Raw genomic sequence first — 20,940 nt, 5'->3', positions numbered from 1 at the left:
GAAGCTCATTTGGCTTCAATTCTTCCACGAGTTGAATTTTAAAGGCACGTAAGCCAGGGTGCCGGGACAGTAAAAGAGTGTTACAAATTATTTAAAATAGAAAAATACTTTCTATTAATCTACTCTGGATGCCAAGACATGGTAACATTAAAGGTAACTGTAAGGCAGATGAGTTAGCACGATTGGGCTCCTCGCTCCAAATTAGTCAGGAGGAGGCACACATACTCATGCCCTTGGTAACATGTACACTTTTAATAAACAAACACATCTTTACTGTTGCAAATACGAACTGGAACCAGTTAAGCACCTGCCCTGTTAGTAGACAAACGTGACCCGAAGGGAACTTGGGTCAGACTAAGAGAATACTCCAATTAAGTAGTAAGGATTTAAGAATCGTAATAGGTGTCCTATCTGGGCACCTGGGCAAGATTTGGGGCACCACCCAATGACTATTGCAGAAGCTGTTAGGATATAGAAGAGGAAGAGGCAGTCGAACGCCTTCTATGCGGGTGCATGACTCTGTGGAGACGTTTGAGATAGCTCGGTCTCGCTTTTCTGAGGTACATTGCGGATGTTGCGAATCGCAAACTAGGTAGTATAGCCAGCTTTGTAAAGGCCACACAATGGCTTAGAGAGGACCAAGTAGAGGAAGGATAGGATATTTCCTATAGTATCACAATGGGTCTAAGTACGTGGAAGTACAGTCATTTCACCTAACTTAAGTCAAGATTCTTACTTAAAATGTTCCATGTAGTCGCTGGATAAAGGCCAAGAAGTTGAGAATGACGACGAATTCAGCACTTCGCTCTATAAACTTTGCAAAACAGATCGATTTATTTGTTGTTGTTGTTGTTTTTTTTTTTTTTTTTCAAAGTAAATTTCCGCAATTTGAAAACGTGGTTCCACCGTTAAACGATTCATGATGACTTGCCAAACCGCACTGAACATAAATTTCAACACAGTTTGCCGTTCTCACAGTAGCATTCTCCGCCAAACCATAATCATCGATATCGCTAGGTCTCATGCAGCTCAAAAAAACACCCTATACATACCTTCAAGCAAAAAAAAATAAGGTTTGGTTGCTACCTTCGTTACCGGTATTTGTCGATGTTGTTTGCAGAATTTTTCTTACATTTTTTGCCTGTTAGTTGTCTTCTATTATTTTCTTATTTTCTTAGCATGTTTTGCGTTTCCTTTTCTATTTCTTATTGTATCTGATCATTTGCCTTGTAATTGCTTGAGGGCGTTTTGGGTTTGGTCGCCGTACTGACACAAGGGCATTTACTCTGTATTTGTATGTATGTATGTATTTTTTTTTAAATATTTTTCCTTCTACCTTTTTCGATTCTTTTCGCTAGTTTTTTTGTTTACTTACTGCTTTTTTTCTTTCTTGTATCACTTCACTGAATTGCCACTAATTGACGTAAACTGTTGTTTGAGTGAGTGTAAATAATTCACCTTCTAAATATATTTGCACTTTCTCCCTTGAACTGTTTTCTATTGAAGTTTTCTTTTTTCAAATTCAAATGTCAATAAATCAAATAGCATTCTGCCCAGTTGGAATTTTTATTGAGCGAAAGAGGTTTTTGAGTACTAAGTAGTTAAGGTAGAGACGACTCACTTACAACTAAGTAGTCTACTGGTTAATCCGTAATTTCAAGTGTAGCGTTTTCTTGTGTGCTGTTAGCCTTGTCACACTACTTTTCTTGACTGATTTTACAGCAACTTCGGATAGTAGGAAAGCAGATGAATGAGAGTCTAGGCTGCTTTACTGCAACCCGAGATACATTAAGCGGGGGTAAGGTATTTAACTTTTTTGGGCATTTGGATTTTTATTCTTTTAAAGGATTACTATCTCAACTTTTTTCTTTGGTATTTTTATTGTTTTCTTTTTAATAAATACTTAAAACCTCAATATCGTTGCTCCATGCCTCGTTTCTATATCAGATCGACTTTGAAGTGTTTTCTGAACTTTGATATTTTTAAAGTCCGTTTGTAGTGTAAATCTGCTGTCCCAATCGTTTTGAAATTATTGTACATATGTAGTATTTCTTCTTATAATTCACCCAGTATGACTGGGAGTCTTTTTGTTTTGTCAATTTTTTTTAATAACCCAACAGCAAAAACCGGCTTTTTTTAACTTCCAGTACTATAAAAATTAAAAAAAAAACTAAAAAAAAACAAATCCTCCATTTCATAACTCAAGCAACATGTCCTTTTAGATGGATTCTGTTTCGAGCTGTGATTCACTCCGCGAAACCCCTTTTTCCGTGGTGCCTCCGGAGATACGCAGTCACTCCCACATAATTTTCGATATTTTAGCAATGAAAAAAAAAAATATTAGGAATGAAAATATTTTCCAAATGTTGAGTTATTTTATGGAAGTTGCCTAATTAACCTAACATTAACTGTTTCGCCAAAAATTCTTAAAATTATACCTTAACCTTATCCCCTGAAGCATAACATTATTGGTCATTTCTGGAGAAGCCGGCTTTGCATATTATTTCAATAGCCAAATCAACATAGATTCAACCTAAGACGCGTCTCTTAAGACAACTTGATCTTATTGCTTATTTGCAATTGATTGTGGTTGATCTCTGATAACTGGATATACTGAACAACAACTACCATCAAAATCTCTGATAACTGGATATACTGAACAACAACTATCATCAAAATCTCTGATAACTGGATATACTGAACAACAACTACCATCAAAATTCGGGCATTCCCTCTTCCTCAGGTAATCTGAACAGGTTAAATCTAGTTTCATTACTCTTCGCTTGGCACTAACTACATTTATTTTTATTCTGATTTGCACCTTTTTCAGCATATTCGTAAAAGTAAACCCCAAAAGGGCTTCATAGTATCCCATCAGGCCCTGCACCGAAGTTTGGGATTTCCAAACCACATAATTAGCCATCTGATGAGTTTTATCAGTAGCATGAGACAGTTGACACAAGCGTTATTAGTCATCGTTCGATCCATTAGGCAAAGAAACTCTCATGGAAGGCCTAAATGATCTTAGTGTCGTATTCAAGGTCAGACTCATTTGAGTTCCGGGGCACAAAGGCATTGAAGGAAATTGTAAAGCCGATAAGCTAGCCAGGAAAGGTACTACTCTTCAACTGCTTAGTAATATAAGGACCATTGGGATGCCTATGGTCACGAGCAAACTAATAATAATAAAAAAACATTATTCAAGAGGCCAATAGGTCATGGAGAGATGAAGGCAATGCGTTAGAACTAGGCTATTGCAGCCGCAAGTAAATAAGAAAAAGAATAAGGAATTGCTTACACTGTCAACAGAGGATATCTCGAATGTAGTGGCTTGTATAACCGGCCGTTGGCTATTTGGCACTCATTCCTTGAAACTAGGAGTTTTTTCCATTACATATTGTAGAAGTTGTAGAGATGAGGAAGATGAGGAAGATGAAGAAACAGTTGAACAGTTCCTTGCAAATTTTCTAGGTAAATCCTTTTTTAATTTTCTTACGAAACTGTCCGGCGTGGGGATTGGACCAATACTGTGCTTCATAAGAGCCAAACAATTATTTAATGAAGATAAATAAATGAGCTTCCTGTGTATCACAACGGACCTGTTAGGTCTAAGTGGATTAGGTCGTAAAAGCCGACTACCACCATAACCTAACCTAACTCTAATGGAAAGATTTTTGGAAAATTATCGAGTGCAAAATTATAAGGTGCCCTTTATATGATATAATAATGCAGATGTGTCAGGCTAATGTTTTTTTGCTTTATTAGAGGGTTTCGGATCAACTTTTGCTGTGCGAAGTTGCGTTTGTGCAAATCTTTCCTTTAGACTTAAGCACCCACAAAATTATTTCATATTAACTAAATTCTTTTCTACCTAACAACCCAACCTCACCCACCTGGGTTGTTCTTTAATATACTTGGGGGTCTAATTATAATTAAACTAGGCCCATAATAGATTTTGAGTTTATAAAAAAATTTTCTTTAGCAAAGTTTCGATTTCGGTCTAAAGTTAACTAATCTTACCAAACTTATTTTAGACCTAGTTTAACTTGACTTGACCAAATCTATAGAAGCATAACCTCAACATACTCAATCTAACCTACCTGGAAGCATGAAGCATTAAATTTTTAATCGACATCACTGAAATTCCAGTTATTTAATTAATTAACCTGCCTGTCATTAACTCATGTCTAATTGTGACTTCATTTTCTCAGACAACCTTACATACCTACACACAAGTAAATATATAACGCGCCCAATACCTTCACTGTATTTAGTTAACTTTACAATTTTTATTTTTTACTTTTTAGTTGTGAAATTCTTCTTGCCATTTTTAATGATTCGGTTGGGTTGTTACAAAGAATTATTATTTGAAGAGCATCGTGATGCCATTTTTTACAAATATGCTGGAGTATACAAAAATTAAAAAGTTGGAAAGTAATGTGAATTATAAGCTCCTCCTCTAAAACTAGTTTATTTGTAGGGTTGAGTATAATTAGAAGTAAACTAGAAACATTTTATCATTTCGGAGCAAGGTAAAAAGCACATGTTTGCTTAACAAAAAACCAATTTCTTTTTTCTAATCTGACTTTTTTTCTAAAAATTTTTTTTGTTTTTGTTAGACATTTTTTGTTTTCCTAAAAATTTTTATGTTTTTAAGTAATATAGTATACTTTATTTTAAAAAATTCCGAATAAAAAAATTTAGTTATAAAAATGCAGAGATCGAAAATAGTTATTTTCGAAATTCTAATTCAAAATGTCTGTCGGAAAAATTTTTTTATATTAAATAAAGAAATGTAATGTCCATTAGCCAAGGAATATTAATCCTTTTTTGATTTAAATTTTTTTGACTTTTTTCAAAAAAGTCAGAAATTATCAGGAGGTTATATAAAGGTTAAATTTTAACTTTAATTTTCCCAGGCAAAATAAGGTTAAAATCTGACTTTAATTTTTCCAGTGAAAAATAAAATGAAATCCTGACTTATATTGTATATAAAAGGATTATTCGGTCATTTCAACAGTTTAAAATTTTTTTAATCATCGATATCAGGTTTATATGAATTTATTCAATTTATATGGAAAGAAAAACTATTTGGACGAACCAAAAAAAAATGTAATAGCTATGAGTAGCTCTACAGAATACTTTAACATAACAGAGTAATGTTAATGCTATTACATAACTCGCCCAACACTTGAAATGCAATAAATAACAGAGAGCTGATGGTGTGAGTAACTCAACAAAATAATGTAAAGTAACAGAATATTGTAAGGTAACAGAATAATGTCAAAATACATATAATATTTAAAATTGCTACCGCAATTAAGAGTTTGGAACGAAATTTTTAGGGTAAGTAGTGTGTCTGCAGATTATAAATGTAAAAATTTATAAAAAATATTTTACCAGCGTATTTATAGTGTAATATGTAACAGTGTGTTATACAAAAGTTTGGCAGGTAAGTGATGGGTAAAAATATTTTTTTCTACTTTTTATTTACAACTTTGTCTATACTTCATGGTCTTTTCCTTAAAACAGTCGATTTCTGGTTTATATGAATAGAAGAGCTATTTGGAACTATGCACTAAATAGTTAACAATAAAACGAGTTCCTTTAGGCATTTCACCTCACAAGACGAAATTTTACTGATCTTCAAAACTCTAGAAAACGAATATTTTTCGAAGATTTTTGAAAACATTTTGTTTTAAAGTGCAAATGATATTATTTTTGGCTATATTTGAGGTTATGTAACATCATAAAATATTTTTTTAAGGTTGTAACGGTATCTCAATTTACAACTTCTCCACTTTTTATGAATTTCATTCAAAGTTTGGAGCTTTGATTTATGAGGTTTTATTATAAAATTAACTGTATTTTTATAATATATATATGTATATATTTTTAATTTACGAAAAAACATTGATTAAAAATTAAAAATTCAGATGAGAATCTTTATAAATTTGATAAAAATTTATGAATTTCGTACAGAGTTTGGAATTTGATTTATGAAGTTTTTATTATAAAATACACTTTATTATCTATGTATATGTTTATATATATTTTTTTTTAAGCTAAAAAAAAATTCTAATGAAAAATTAAAAATTTAGATGACAATTCTTTTTTAAATTTGTTAAAAATTTGCGAATTTCGTACAGAGTTTGGAATTTAATTTATGGGGTTTTTCTTTAAAATGAACTGTATTTTTATATATATTTTTTTTATTTATGAAAAAAAATTGATTAAAAATTAAAAGTTCAGATCAGAATATTTATAAATTTGATAATTTTTTGTGAATTTTGTACAAAGTTTGGAACTTTGATTTTTAGATAACAATTTTTTTAAATTTTTGTGAAATTCGTACAGAGTTTGGAATTTGATTTATAAAGTTTTTATCATAAAATGCACTTTCTTTATATTTTTTAGGTTTTAATTTACGAAAAAATTTCGGATTAAAAGTTAAAGATTTAGATAAACATTTTTTTTTTTTTGCTAAATTTTTGTGAATTTCGTACAAAGTATGGAGGAACTTTGATTTGTAAGGGTTTTCTTATAAAATGAATTATATTTTTATATAAACTATACATATATATTTTTTAATTAACGAAAAAAGTATGATTAAAAGTTGAAAATTTAGATGCATATTTTTTTTTTTGCTAAATTTTTGCGAATTTCGTACAATATTTGGAACTGTGATTTATGAGGTTTTTACTACAAAATTAACTATGTTTATAAAATATGTAATATATATTTTTTAATTTTCTTTAATTTTGAGTACTTTTTCGACCGCTAGAGTGGTGTTGATGCTTAATTATTATAATTTTTTTCGATTATTATGGGTAAAACTGTTTTTATTTTTATACAAAAAATGCCCGTCTTGATTTGATGAACTACTGAGGCCTTGAAATAATCAGTTCACTCCACCCGGTTAACGGTGTACTTACTTAGATGCCATTGTGAGCACATTTTTTTCGGATCATTTACTTGTAATTGCTTTTGACCACAAATTCAATTGAAAAGTGTGCGCGATATGGCAAGTGTTTGCGAAAACTACAAGTCTAAAACTAATAGCTGGGAAATATAATTATAATATAAGCAACAAACGCTGTGAAGGTTGTTTATGAAACAGAGTACAAGTAATTTATTTTTCATAATTTTTTTTGTTTTTTTTTTTTGAATTCTTCAGTATTTTTTTTTTCTGATTAGCAAAACCGAAAATTATTTGAAAATACGGTTTTTATCATGGCATTTTAACAGCATTGACTCACTCAACTCTCAAGAATGCCTAACTCATACATACATCAATACATGCGTACATACATATTATTAGTAAATAAAAGCCATGCAAAACATATTGCGATAAGTGCAAGTATGATGATTTCATTGCTTCACTTGCCTGTGCCTAAAGTTTATTTACTAAACAACCAATAACAAAACGAAAACGCAAAAAATCAAAAGGAATTATTATTGCTCGCATTGAAAAAGCATACAAGTTTTTATCTTTTAGTAAAGTAATTGAACGACATTGGGTCTGGTGTACAATCAGCGTCTGTACTTGCACACACACACACACACACCTAGACGTGCAAGGCATATTTATGCGCATATTCATCGGCATTTGTACGTATGTATGTATGTATGTACCTAAGTATGACCATTAAAAATCGCAATGTTTCAATGAGAAAATCTTAGTATGTAAATAAATACTTTTGAAATGACCAGTGGCCAGTGATAAAGTGTAAAAGTATGGAAAAGTGTGAACTCTCCCACAAAAGTATGTACATACACACGCATAAATTTCTTGTTAAACTTAAGTGCTCATATCTGTTGCAAACATACAAATGCACAGTTTATTACTCACTAAAGCAAACTGCAGGCAGTCTGTCATACCATAAGTCATTATCGTTGTAGGAACACGGCGATTATTTTCCTTTAAATCAAATAAATATATGTATGTGTGTGCGTGTGTGCATAAATATTTCATGTGAATGGCATAAGCCGTACACACACCTTCAGAAGGTCCTATTAATCATTAGGTTAGTAGTTAAACTACATATATATTTGAGTGTATGTGTGCCCGCTCATCTATTTCTTTTCTTTATTGATACTGGCGTTCACTTGGGGCACTTATGTAGCTGTATTATGAGCCCAGATAACCAGACTATTAACTAGATATGTATAATAACTAGAAATTGTTTTACATTTAGATAAATTATAAGTATTTTGTGTCCTATAATACATACCCAGTTGGGTGAGCATTGCATTCACTTTTATCCCTTAAGCAGGTATGGAACAATTTTCGTTAAGGCATTAAATAATTATTCACCCAGTTGGCGGGTCCGTAGTGCCTTTAAAGGTGTTTAGGCTGAGGTTCTACATACTACAATTTGTGGTGTGCGACTTGAAATTGTCCAAGCAAAGGAGTGACCTACAACTCCTGGCTCAAGCTCCAACAGTTCAAAATAAAGAGTCTTTCGAAAGTGACGCCTAGGTGCCAGTAGTGGATAATTCCTAGACGGTACTTTTTTTACGTCATCTTTAGCATATGCCAAGTAGACAGATGTACAATTCTGCACGATAGAACAGTGCGTTAAAACTATGGAAACTTATTATGAGAATGGCCGATCTTTAAGAACAACATATCGCAAATTTTTTGGTGGAAATAATCGCCCGATTGAGTCAGCAATGCAAAGGTTAGTGAAAAATTTCAAAAAAACTGGTTCTGTCGAAGATAGAAAAAAAAAACTGATGGACCAAAAACTGGACATTTTATTAAGAATATTGCTGCAATAGCGCAAACTGAATGACGCTCAATATCGATAACTCGACATACTCAACTAATTAGGCATTCATGAATTGACTGTTTGGCGGATTTTACCTGTTGACGTGCTCATGACCCTTTACCTTGTGTTCACTCTGCCTAAGAACATATGCAAGTGTACCTGTCTCGATCAATGGCTACATATAATGGAATGCAGTGGCTTTTTCACGTTGTAGGATTATGCCACATACAGCTAAGCTTTTCGCGGAGATACTCGTATACGTATCATGATATTAGTCCACAATGACACTTAAATCATACTTCGGCAGGGCTAAATTTAATATGTTGACTAAGTCTGAAGCTCTAGACTGAGATCATTGCATACTGCATACCACAACCAAATTGAGTCCAATTAATTTTTTACCAAGTCTGCTCTTTCAAGTGTCTCATCGTCTTCGTAGCACTTGATATCAGTGAGCCTGTGAACCCAAAGTATTGTATCTTCCATGCCAATTTAGTCTAAAGATGGAATAATTTTTCAGATTACTACCTCACATAGCATAAAACTACTCAATATCAGAGCAGATAAATGTTTCACTTCTCATTCGCACGCTTAGTAGCAGCTGTCATAGAGATGGCGAATACCTCAGCCTTAAAGACAATGGTTTTGATGGTAGATGTTCGGGCTCTGAAAAATTTTCAACTTTATAGTTGAAGTCAATCGAAGACTTTTTCTTGTAGCCATTGGCTCTTATCTATAACGGTGTACAAAAAATAAAAAAATTAATAAATGGCGAGTACACTTCTGTTAAGTGTTTAGCCGAGCTCCTCCTCCTCCTATTTGTGGTGTGCGTCTTGATATTGTTCCACAAATGGAGGGACCTACAGTTTCAAGCCGACTCAGAGCGGCAAATGATTATGAGAAGCTTTTTCATGACAGAAATATGCTCGGAGGCTTGCCATTGCCTGCCGAGGGGCGACCGGTATTAGAAAAAACTTGTTCTATCATATGGATGATTGTTAGGCCGGGTCGATTTGTGGGGAGGCAAAAAAATCGCCCATTGCTCTGTGAAAATCATATTCTAGGGATCAAAATAAGAAACTTTGCCGAAGGAACCATACCACTAAAACGAATTCTGATGTCCCCCAATTTGGGTCGAACTTTTTAGTTTCTTTTCTCATGTAAAGGCCAAAAAAGGTGATATTTTGAAATGATTGTATGGGGAACCCCCCAGGGGAGTTCCAGGGGGTGTGCCCCTGGCATGGGTGGATCGGCCGTCCAAAGTTAGTGGGGGTCGGTCATACATTTGGGCTCGATTGGAGCACTCTAAATGGGTCAAAATGGGATTTTTCGTTCGACCCAAATTGGGGGACATCAGAATTCGTTTTAAAGGTATGGTTCCTTCGGCAAAGTTTCTTATTTCGATTCCTAGAATACGATTTTCACAGAGCAATGAGCGATTTTTAAATCGACCCGCCCTAATGTATGTATATTCTATTCTTGAATAAGACCGTAGTTAAGCTACTCACGGCGATATTCGCTAGATTACACAGTGGAACAACAATTGTAGAGCCTCAACCCAGCTCATTTCAAGAGTTAGTATTCGTGTGTAATAGTCACAGTCGGGGACTTAACTCAACCTCATAATTTTCTTGTTTTTTTTTTTGTTTGAAGGATTCTTTATTTTTTTAATTATTTTTTTTTACAATGAAAGTTTCAAAATTTAGGTCAACCACGTATATAAATATTTTCCATGAAAATTCTATACATAAATCGATTCCGAAAAAATTACTGTCTTCACAGACCTATAATAAAATTTAATGACACGTTTTTTGTAGAACATTTAACCCTTAACTTTCATCCAAATGAGTCTTTTTGACCCTCTTCAAAATAAATTAATCATAAAAGTTTACTAAAAGACAGTTGGAGGTTTAAAATGTTCTACAAAAATTTTAAGTAGAAAATTTTACTAGGGTCACACCGAAGGTGAAAATCTTCTAAGGACTTAGGTGAGTGCGCAAGAGAGTTTAATAGGAGGCATGCAGACAAAGTTCGAATGAAGACATGGTAATGATCAAAGTAACAACAACGTTAAAATTATTCCACAGTGTTAAACAATTTTATTTCGGGTTAACTTTTTTACTAATATAAATAAATTCGAGTGATGAAAACCCTTACGCGGTCCATTGCTTACGGACGTACGACCCCATTTGCAAAAATTATAAATCTTCCGACAGGGTGATTAATTTTGCGCCACCTTGTACCAAGCTTGTATAGTTATTGCTGGCGTATAAAGCTTCATAGTTTCAAAGAGAAGTGAAATAATCTCGCAGTAAAAGTTCAAATTAATTAAAAAAAAAATTGTGGGCAAAATTATTGCAAAACACTCGGTACAGAAAAATCAGAGTTTATAAATCGTTCAAGAACTCATAGTTGATGAAGTAATTTATTCTTTTCTATTCTATTCTAAATTCCAAATTTACATATTTAACAGGTGGCGCAAAATTAATCCCCCAACTTTTTTACTAAATAAAAAATTATTTTTTACGATTAATACTGCAACTTTCTAGTTCCCAACTGCCAAATATGAGTGTCGGGCAACGCCATTCCCAAAAATTATAACATCTTTCAAGCGATTGATTAATTTTGCGCCACCTTGTACAAAAAAAATGAACATAAAATACCTCAAGCATTCTTTGATTAAGTCTCAGGTGTAAACATACATATCTCAGATGTAAAAAACAACAACAATTCCTGCACACTTGTGCGCCAGTATAACGAGAATCGCAATGTTGCAAAAATTAACATGCCACAGTGGATACTCATTCCCTTGAAAGCGAATGGAGTGTGCGGAATGCGAGTATATGTATGTAAACGTGTACCTATGCATATATAGAGCAGGTGTGTAGGCAACTTGCTGTTGATTGCGGGGCCGAGTGGGCGTGGATACTGGCACAAAACTCAAGCCCCAGCACAAACCGTAAGCCAACATACCAAAACGTGCATGAATGTGTGTATTATATATGTATGTATGCGTGTACATGTAAACATACCTCATCACCAGGTATGCTCGCACACACACACACACTTGTTCCGCATGAAAATTTTACCAATTGAAGCCAAACTTTTTAATCGTATATACAAAGTTATCCATTTTAGCAAAACAAAAGTTGTGGCACTTGAAGTAGAAACAGGGAAATGATATTGCATCTGCATACACACACACAAACACACAGAAGTGTGTATGTGGATGCGAGCTTATCCCGACAAAAATGTAAAACAAAATTTGCAAAATATTTGAATGTGAGAAAATTTTAAATAACAAAAAATATTTTTCAAGTAATATTTTCTATATAAAGTAGATTAGGGGAGCCAATTCAAAATGTGGCATTAACAACTTTTTCACTATTATTATTTTGTAATTTTCTAATGCTTGAATTATAACTTGAACAGTATTAAAACATAATACGCAAGTAAAAGTATTAAATTTATTAGAAAAAGTAATAGGTCTATTTATAAGTTCGTGCGGTTTTACAACAGATGGCGTAACTTGATTATTATTCCATCGATCCACATTTCCAAACATTCATTGGAGAGCTACTGTCGTAAGGCACAAACGTCAGTATAAGTTTTTTATTTGAAGCGTAAACAACAATATTTTTACCACACTTGAAAATGTCGAATTTCGTGCCAAATAATGTGTTTTTGCGGGGAATTCTTCTTCATTATTTTAATATGAAGAAAAAAGCAGCCGAAAGTCATCGTATCTTGGTGGAAGTTTATGGTGAGCATGCTCTATCTGAGCGAACGTGCCAGAAGTGGTTTGCACGCTTTAAAAGTGGTGATTTTGGCTTGGAAGACGAAGAACGCGAGGGTGCGCCGCCAAAGTTCATGGATACCGAATTGGAGGAATTGCTCGATCAAGATCCGGCTCAAACGCAAGAAGAGGTTGCAAAAACTTTTGGAGTTGATCAATCAACCATTTCCAAACGTTTAAAAGCCATGGGAATGATCCGAAAGGTAGGCCATTGGGTGCCGTATGAATTGAAGCCAAGAGACGTTGAACGCCGTTTTATGGCATGCGAACAACTGCTTCAACGGCACAAAAGAAAGGGTTTTTTGCATCGAATTGTGACTGGCGATGAAAAGTGGGTCCATTACGACAATCCAAAACGTCGGGCAACGTATGGATACCCTGGCCATGCTTCAACATCGACGTCGGCGCAGAATATTCATGGCCTGAAGGTTATGCTGTGTATCTGGTGGGACCAGCTGGGTGTTGTGTATTATGAGCTACTGAAACCGAATGAAACGATTACGGGGGATGTCTACCGACGACAATTGATGCGTTTGAGCCGAGCACTGCGAGAAAAACGGCCGCAATACGCCGATAGACACGACAAAGTTATTTTGCAACATGACAATGCTCGGCCACATGTTGCACAAGTGGTCAAAACATACTTAGAAACGCTCAAATGGGATGTCCTACCCCACCCGCCGTATAGTCCAGACCTTGCGCCATCCGATTACTATCTCTTCCGATCGATGCAACATGGCCTGGCTGACCAGCACTTCCGTAATTACGATGAAGTCAAAAAATGGATCGATTCGTGGATTGCGGCAAAACCGACCGAATTTTTCACAAAGGGAATCCGTGAATTGCCAGAAAGATGGGAAAAAGTAGTAGTAAGCGATGGACAATATTTTGAATATTAAATTTGTAACCATTTTACGTCAATAAAATTTCCAATTTCGAAAAAAAACCGCACGAACTTATTCATAGTCCTATTATTTGGAAAAGTACTAAAAAATAAAGTAATTTTCCAGAACGGATGGTTTTCGCAAACAAAATACATTAAATCTGCGAACTTTGTCAATGAAATTTAAATTAAGTGAAGTGAAGACGCTTGAGTTACTCATATTTTTATTTTTGTATTTGCTTTCTCTCACCACCTTCACGCGAGAAGCCTATTTATTGGCGCCAATAGCTTGAGAATCTTTACAGATTTCATTATTTATTCAATGTACGAGTATTTACTTATTTTGAAATGCGATTTCCCTCACAGAAGAAGAAACTACGTGAATCGTTTCTATGGAAATATTTGCAATATACCCACATACAAATGTATGAATGTGTGTGTGTTTATGAGCGGCGAGCATGATAAAAGTGTTTTCCAGAGAGAAAGACGTTATCGCAAATATTTCCGCTTCATTGATTCAATTCTCACAAAAATAAATAAAACTGAGACAAAAACAACAAATAAGTGTGCGTGCCTGTATGTAATTTTAGCCCGAAAATTAACAGTGATTTTACTACTCTCTAAGTTAAAGGTTTCGAATATATATATATACATATATACATATATATGTCTGTCTGTATGTATAGCTATATGCAAATAGCACATCCGCCGTCGAGTCTATGTCGATATGTAAATTTTATAATACTTAGAAAATGAAAGCAGGAAATGTAGATGAGACTATAATTAGGCATAAGAAAATTAGATTGGGCAACACAGGGTGACTCAAGGCTGATGCAGATCTTTGACAGCAATTATCTGTGATATGTTCTTCAGCGAGAACGCAGTTTCGAATCTCGGTGAAACACCAAAATGAAGAAGAAGGTTTTCTAATAGCAGTCGCCCCGCGGCAGGCAATGGCAAACCTTCGAGTGTACTTTTACCATGAAAAAGCTCCTCATACAAAATTTCTGCCGTTCGGAGTCAGCTTGAAACTGTAGGTCCATCCATGGAAATATGTTCTTTTTTTGCTTTAGTAAACCTAATCATTAAAACTTATTAAGAAAATTGAAAAGGGAAAGCGTGCAGTGCAATGGACTTAATGTTGTCGGAGTGCTGTACTTGAAAAAATAAAACTTATTCAGAGAGCGTTGCTTAGTTGAACAACGTATACAAGTGGTCCAAGTCCTCTTGCTGAATATAAATAATGCACGATACTTTTTTACGCATAGTAATGACTGGAAATGGCTATCAAAATCTATACAAATTGCATTGTCGTGAAATATGCGTGAAACTTCGTATGTAACTCACGGCAAAGTAGTACTCAATTCACGCAGTGAAAACAAAACTCAAAATGTCAGCAAAATTATGCTAGCAACATTTTTTCACATACATGGTCCGGCACTCGAAGTGTAACCAACTTCAGCTGTATGTTAGTTGGCTAAATGACAGTCCAGATTATTATTTCAAAGTCAATGTTCGGTCAATTTCCGAACATTGTGTTTTCTGACGAGAAAATTTTTCAAATTGAGCAATTCGTAAACTCCCAAAACGATAAGATTTATTTGACCGACCATTCATACGAGAATTTGAGTCATCGACTGGCCACCAGGAGGCAGCACCTGCCACGGGTAATGGTTTGGGCCGCTGTAACCGCAGATGGACGAATGCGAAATATTATCGGGAAAGTATTCTGGAGCTTGTTTTGAAGCCGTGGGCTGACAAACGACCATGGACGTTTCAGCAGGATTCGACACCATCTCACAAAGCTCGTGTGAACCAAGAATGGCTGAAAAACAACGTTCCGAACTTCATAACGTCCACCCAATGGCTCTCAAATTCACCAGACTCGAATCCGATGGATTATTCTCTTTGGGACATTTTTGAGCGCAAGGTCCGAACTAAAAGATTCACCAGTCTCGAGGCGCTGAAAAAATCCATTGTCCGCAAGTGAGCCAAAATACCTGCAAGCCACATTCGGGCAGCTTGCGATTCGTTTCTGGACCGTCTCAAGGACATAGGCAAGGCAAATGATGGTCATATCGAGCAAAAGTAAATTGATTCTTCATTTTGTATTATTTTCACACATTTTTTACTTTAAATTGAAAAAAGTAAGCCTCTTTAATTGGTTACACTTCGAGTGACGGACCCTGTATTTAAATTGAGCGAAAACTGGTACGTTTGCGAGTGAAGTGCTTGAGTTCGCCTAGTCCGAAGATATGGCATTTTTAAGCGAAATGTCATTAATATTATTGTTTATTAAAATATAATTAAAATTACAGATTAATCTAATGTGATTGCACTAGCTACCAGGGCTATCGGCTTATATGTATATGTTAATTTGTTTAAAAACACTTCTCTAACCAAAATTTGACATTTGATTCTGGGGCGATGCTCATAAATTTGACGTTTCCTCTCATTGTTGCTGGCAATATTTCACGGCTATGAAGTTACTACTAGCCTTTATATGAATCAAGAACACCCCACACCTCTGCGAAAAAATGATCAAAAATTAACGCAAATTTTTAATCACTTTAAACTTACAGATTATGACACCAACATCGAACGGGGTACAAAGCTGGTACCCACATTTTTTCTACAAATTCTGAGAAGCTCAAGATATTGATGAAAGTTGGCCGAATTTTTATAAAACTTGAGTCGTGCAATTTGACTCCGTTGAACTTTTTCCTCTGATCTTACATGAAAAGTTTGTTGTGTGCTAATGAGCTCGAAGCGATATCTGATAGCTGAAGACCCAAGAATGATAGATTAATAGATTCCGCCTCCCGAATTCGGTGTGACGTCAGGCTCCGAGAATATACACACACATGGGAGGAGTAGGCGAAAGCAATAGAAATTACCAAATACAAGAAATTATACACGCATACACTTTCTTGCCACTGCGTCATCCGCATGAAGCCGCAGAAAAACTGCATTTGGAGGTATTTTTACTATGCAAGCTTTCACGCAGCACTTTATTTTCATTAGTTTGTTAAATTAAAAAATCACAAATCTTATAATCGCAATATTACAAGTCATTCACATGTAATTTCTACTTCTTTTGGTTGTTTTGAATTATTATGGTGCCTGATTTCACAGGTAAGAAACGGTTTTCGGAAGGCATCACCTCTGTATTCAAGTTGGTTTGCAGAAGAACAAAACCATGTGCGTTATAAAAGTTATACAGCCCAAACTATGTCAAGAAGTCATGGAAAATTTTGAAGGTGATGCCAGAGGAATCGCGTTTTATACATAAAGGTCATAAACTAATAGACAAAAAAAATTATAATTTCAACAAATTTTTCTGCTTTTTTATAACAAAAAATCTGCGGTCTTACCGCATCACCCTGTCGATGAAAACAGCGATATTAGCAAGTATATAAAAATTAAACCTTCATTAATTATGCATACATACTCATCTATGTACATATAGGGTTTTCCAATAGGAACGTAAAAATTTTGTTTTTAAATATAGAGGATACTTAAATTTTTTTATGATCTGATTGGCGCTTTAAGCAAAAAAACTAAGAAAAAATCTGAGATGGAGTGTTCCTCAAAAATGTTTTCACAAAAATTTAGAAATAAATTTTTTTTTTTTCAAAAAATTTCTTTTAAAAATATATATTTTATCTTAAAACATTTATTTTACCTCAAAATGTTTTAAAAAATTAATTTTTTTCCCAACATTTTTTTTTTTTAATATATTGCATATTTAATCTTAAACATTTTGTGTATGTGCAAATGTTGAAATAAATTTTTTTTTAATTTCTTTTAAAAAATATGTTTTATCTTAAAACATTTATTTTATCTCAAAAATGTTTTCCCAAAAATTTTGAAAAAAGAAGTATTTTTTCCCCCAAAAATGTCTTTAAAAGAATTTGTCTGTTTTATCTTAAACATTTTTTTTTTTTTTTTTTTTTTTTTTTTTTTTTTGTACAAATGTAAAATATACTTAAATCAGTTAACATGGAATCGCTCGAAGCCAATGTAATTATGAGCGCCGAAGCACCAGGGCTTGGAATAAAATTAAATGTTTGGTCAACACAGGCGCAAGCCTACCATGGGCAAACTTTTAACAATCTACCACTCCCTGAGCTACATAAAAACTGAGTTGGAGAAAATATGACCTGCCTACCTTCCATCCATCTTGACAATGCTACTCATACTCATACTCTGTGGTCATATATCAAATCATAGTTGCTCAGCCCAGATTAGTCTTAAATTCAACTTTTCAGGCATAAACTACAAGCACTTTCAAGCTCAAAGAGTCAGTGACTTAGTGATCGGTACGGGCCTAAATGAGTTGGTTTGAAGACCGACTGTCACTTGTACTTCTAGTTACTTCGTTCGCAATAGTAAGTATCCGAGTAAGTTTTCAAAGTTTACAAACTTCATATGTAAACACTTAATCACTCGGTACTCGCTAATAATTAGATGTTTTCTTCAAAAAATTCTTGGAAATTCCCTCCAACTTCAAATCCTTTAAACGCTCTCGTACTTTGTCCTTTTCACTTTACAGCCGCAGGAGCACTAAAAGTCATAAATTATTTCATATACTGACGTACATAATTTATGACATTTCGAAATTAAAATTTTGTAACTAGACGCCCGCCAAATAACAATCAATCATCCACAAGGTAATGATGATACGCAACTCTATATTACGCAGTTAAGGCTTCAAGTATTTCAAACAACGAATTACAAACTGTAAAAACGATTTGTTTGCATCCCTTTTTCCAAGCGCAGTTTTGTGTTAATTTTTGGAGAAAAATTTAATTTCATTTTTCAGCAGGAACAAGAAGACAAGTATTCATAACTTCCAGTTTGAATAAAAAAGTGCCTACTTTAGGAGATGGAGACTTAATTACAATAACAAAAATTGTGTAATTGAGGAGGAGGAAACGTTTTAAGCTAGAAACTAAAAATATAAATAATAGAATTCAGCCTATTTTGGTGAGCTGGACTACGTATGAGTTTTTTGAGTATTTTAGGCATTTATCCAAAATTTTGGAAAATTCATTCGAACTAAAGTGGCGAATTACAGCATATGTATGTGTGTACATAGGCACAAGTAATAAGCAAGCAGGTTCCCTAATTTACTTGCGTGTAAATTTGTTTAAAATTTTCTGTTAATTGCATTAAAATTCATTCGGAAGTGAATTATGAACCGAATATAATTTAAATCCCTTTTATGATTTCCACGCATCTGCAAGTCAACAGCAGTTTTTGACAAGGCACGCGTACAAATAATGGAAAGTTTCGTATATTTTTTAAAATATGGAAAAAATTACTGAACAACTGCCAGCTTTGCTCTGGTGACAGCGACGTTTAAGTGTGTAAAGCAACAACAACATAAATTATTATATGAACTTGACCTTAAATTCAGGCAATATTTTCCTGGCATGCAGAAATATTATTGTACGAGGGGCACTATTTATATTATGAATCTTGGCAAATCGTAAGCGCTATTTGGTGGTAGCTAGGCAAGGTTTTACTGGCAAGCTTGAAATTTTTGGCTATAAACTCATTTTGTCATTTCTCAAGTTGTAAGTTTTATCACGAAAAAAAATTGATATTTATTTATTCATTTATTTATTTATTTTTTATTTATTTATTTATTTATTCATTTATTTATTTATTTATTTATTTATTTATTCATTTATTTATTTCTTTTTTATTTATTTATTTATTTATTTATTCATTTATTTATTTTTTTGTTTTTTTATTTATTTATTTATGCTTCTTATAGCCTAAGTGGACATATTTTAAAGTTAAAAAAAAGTACAATAAATATTCATAAATTTCAATAGGCGATCTTTTGAAAATGAAACATCTACCTCAACAAATTTAGAGATTAAGGCTCTAGTAATAGAAGCATTTCAAGTATGAAGAGATTTTGAGAGACCAACATAAAAGAACGCCCAACTACGAAGAGCTCTGGTTAGAATATTAAAGAAAATACTCTCAAGAAGCACCGGACAGTCAACAGCGCCTCGAATGAAATCAAAAATGAAAGACAAAGATAAGATTATTCTCCTGTTCTGCAATGATTTCCAGTTAATCAATAAGCATGGCGCGTTATAGGTAGGGAGCATAGGACCTCATTAAAACACCTCCTTCTGATTCTATTTTTTACAAGAAGCTTGATTTCGAACAAAGTTTTTGCTGTCGTTTCAACTTCTTTCTGGAAATTTCTTCTCCAAGATATTTTTGGACGGCCAACCTTGCGAGCACCTTGTGGTTTCCAATCCAGTACTTGACGTAGGGATAGGATCAGAAAATCGTAAATTACGTAAAGCGAAATGTAAGAATACTTTCCGGATTCGTTGAATTCTAGCAGCAAGGCAAGTACCTATAATACGGAGGCCAAATGAAACTTGCATACTCAAGTTTGGAACATACAGGCGCCGTATACAAAAGCTTCATCGTATGAGGGTCGGAGAAATCGGATCTATATAGAATATATAGAACGGAACTTATAAGATTTTTACTAAGATACTAAAGGACGCTTTTATGAGCTATAAACCTTATTGTAACACAGTGCAAACACAGGCTTAGAAAATGTTTACCATTAATTGAAACTATCCTCCACCTACTCAATTTCGGTGCGATCATAGCTCTGGCCGCCCAAATGAATACTTCAAAGAGCATCAGAAATGGTCGATAAAAACCATGGTTATGATATTGGAGTTCGGTGAATAAAGGTGAAATTTAGAGAAGGTATTAGTAATCCAGTTTTGAATAAATATTTGGACATCGTAAAACTATCCCCAAAATCCGCCGCGCTCTCTCACAATTGGTAATTACTTAGTGTTTGACAGCTTCAAAGAAGGATTTTACGATATCCAGTGGTATGATGAACATGAACTCAATACAATACAGTTGATACCAAGAAACAGTAGGAGGGCAGTGAATTTACCGTGGCAATCAAAAAGTCCAAAAAGACCAAGATGGGTCTTTCAACCAGGAAGGTCAGGACGAAATTTTTTGAAATAATCCAAAGCGTGGGCTCCAAATGGTTTTACAAAGAAATAATGTTAGTGATAATTGATAAAAACTATTGATGAAAAAACCTAACCAATATACTTCAAAAGACTTCTCGAAGCAAGTGACGAATAATGCATCAAAGCGTATTTTAGAAATGTTTTTGCATTTCATTTATTAGTCGCACAACTTGATCTCCAAAAGTCTTTCAGACTCCCTGATTAATATAGTATATTTCAAGCTGAAATCTATACCCCAACAAAAGCAACTGAATTGGCTCCTCTTAATACTCGGCCAAAGAATTTCTTTGATAGCCAAGGGCCTATTAAAGCATTTATAACTGATTGGACTAGATTAGATTTAGATTAGATTTTTGGTGGGGGTTGGACAAGTCCAAGCACTCAGTCAGGGGACCATTGTACTACACCCGGATAGATTTCAGTAGAAAGAATATAGAGATAGGAAAG

At 34.1% G+C, this 20,940-nt stretch overlaps 1 protein-coding gene across 2 annotated transcripts in view; it reads right to left on the bottom strand.

The window, feature by feature from the left end:
* LOC128863019 (uncharacterized) overlaps nucleotides 1-20,940 on the bottom strand; it is a 263,898-nt gene that overhangs the window by 192,480 nt on the left and 50,478 nt on the right. Inside the window, exon 1 of one of the 2 annotated variants that reach the window (XM_054101904.1) lies at nucleotides 1,376-4,225. The exons of the other annotated variant lie outside the window; for it this stretch is intronic. The gene's annotated coding sequence lies outside the window, so the exon portion shown is untranslated. Of the gene's footprint in view, nucleotides 1-1,375; nucleotides 4,226-20,940 lie in introns of those variants that run through there. 2 annotated transcript variants of the gene reach the window in all.

The sequence above is a fragment of the Anastrepha ludens genome, chromosome 5 (assembly GCF_028408465.1).
Source record: "Anastrepha ludens isolate Willacy chromosome 5, idAnaLude1.1, whole genome shotgun sequence".
NCBI lineage: Eukaryota > Metazoa > Arthropoda > Insecta > Diptera > Tephritidae > Anastrepha > Anastrepha ludens.
The sequence above is the reverse complement of the archived record's forward strand: the minus strand, read 5'-3'. Positions and strand labels throughout refer to the sequence as shown.